The 1,761-nt window shown below is 38.6% G+C and overlaps 1 protein-coding gene and 1 non-coding gene across 4 annotated transcripts in view; both read right to left on the bottom strand.

Annotated features, from left to right (window-relative positions):
- Window positions 1-1,761, bottom strand: part of snapc2 (small nuclear RNA activating complex, polypeptide 2) — a 7,563-nt gene extending 5,802 nt beyond the window's left edge. Inside the window, exon 1 of one of the 3 annotated variants that reach the window (XM_016571210.1) lies at window positions 1,673-1,761. The gene's annotated coding sequence lies outside the window, so the exon portion shown is untranslated. Of the gene's footprint in view, window positions 1-601; window positions 789-1,672 lie in introns of those variants that run through there. The other 2 variants (XM_016571209.1, XM_016571208.1) reach the window with 2 other exon arrangements.
- Window positions 1,429-1,510, bottom strand: trnal-aag (transfer RNA leucine (anticodon AAG)). The gene has a single exon. It is a non-coding gene; the product is annotated as a tRNA-Leu (tRNA).

Genomic DNA, 1,761 nt, shown 5'->3' with positions numbered 1-1,761 from the left:
AACTGCAAATAGCAATAACTTAATTCACGTGATGTTGTGTACTGCTAGGCATCTTTGGTTGCCTCTTTTTGTGTAATTTTGTTGGAAAATGTGTGCCTTTTTATTGTTTGAGAAACTTATCAAAAGTGGCTAAAAGTAGCCAAATAAAATTTAAAAATAGCTTAACTTGTTGCTAGGTGCTTTTGGAAGAAAAAGTTGCTAGGGTAGTCTGAAAAGTTGCTAAATTTAGCAACAAAATTGCTAAGTTGGCAACACTGTTTACATTAGAGTGCACGTCCTACTACGCTGACATTAATAGGGGAGCGGCTGGAAACTAGCGAGCTCTCCTGGTTGGAGATAGTATTAACATCATAAACTGAAAGCAATCTTTACGTGACTTGCTTTTCAAATGTTTTAAAATTGATCATCCGAGTCTAATATGATCCAGCGGGCCGTACTAAAAGACACTGCGGGCCGCCAGTTGCCCATCCCTGAGCTAGATGTATCGGAGCAACTAATATAGTACAGTTGTTTTACGGGTGTTGCAGGAATGTGTATGAACATCAAAACGGTTACAAAGGCTTGCTGCCTGAACACAAGTAAACTGAATATTTTCACTCACTCAAATAGGCACCGATAGCTTCATATGACAGATACTTACAAGATAAGCTGTAGGACAGCGCCAAATTTATTCACACAGCTTCATCAATTCAGAACTTCACATCAGCCATCAAATAGAATTATTTATAATAAAGTAGATGAGAATTCACTTTATAAACTTCCGTAACACAAGGTTGGTCACAAACAACACGCTGGTAAGTACCCGTATGTCACTACGGGTCTTAAAAAGGTTCAAAAAACATGAGACTGAAATGCGTTTGCACAGTTTGCAAAGGTCCCCTTGGGCCGTTCTCATTTATGTTTTATTCAAGATATAGATTGAAGATAAAGTGAATAAAATATATTTGAAAGATTAAGCGATCATTCACAACAGCACTCACTTTTGTTTATACTTACAGCAGATTTATACTTGCATAGTCTGCACTATTGTCGTTTGTGAAACACCACTAGAGACCGCTCAAACATTTCACACGAAACTTAATTTCTCACTGCAAGTAACGTTAGCTTTAATTTACTAGCACACATTGTATATTCGTCTGTTGCACCTGTTTAAAGTGACATTGAACTGCAATACTTGGAACCGAAATTCAGTCTGTTTTATTTATTTATCTATTTATTTTCGTATGCTGAATAATGAGATATTTCCGTCGAGATCTGTCAACTCAATATTTCATCAGTACGGTAAAGCACTTCCGCCTGTGTTGGAACATCCACATGTAGACATTCAAACGTTTGTATTTTTTCACGAGAGCTGTAAAAGGTTTTTGAAAACGTTCTCAGTGCTGCTAACTATTTTTGACCAAGTCAACGTCATACATTCAAAAGTGTTGGCAGCGGTGGGATTCGAACCCACGCCCCCGAAGAGACTGGAGCCTTAATCCAGCGCCTTAGACCGCTCGGCCACGCTACCCATGCGAGACGGCCTTGTAGCCATTATGGAAAAAATGCTTCCACAGTCTCAGTATTTTCTCACTGCATACTAGTTTTTGTCCAGTGTCGAGGTTTAGGCTTTTTTGTTAGTTTTTATCCAGTGTCGAGGTTTAGGCTTTTTTGTAAGTAAAGGTTAACTTACCCCTGTTGTACTGTTAGTTTAATTTCATTTTTAGAGCGTTTTCACACCTGGTTTTTGTGAACACCAAAACGAGAGGTCTCTTGCAGCTG

The sequence above is a fragment of the Sinocyclocheilus rhinocerous genome, unplaced genomic scaffold (genome assembly GCF_001515625.1).
Source record: "Sinocyclocheilus rhinocerous isolate Xijiao unplaced genomic scaffold, SAMN03320098_v1.1 scaffold742, whole genome shotgun sequence".
NCBI lineage: Eukaryota > Metazoa > Chordata > Actinopteri > Cypriniformes > Cyprinidae > Sinocyclocheilus > Sinocyclocheilus rhinocerous.
Note: the sequence above shows the minus strand (reverse complement) of the source record. Positions and strands in the feature narration are given on the sequence as shown.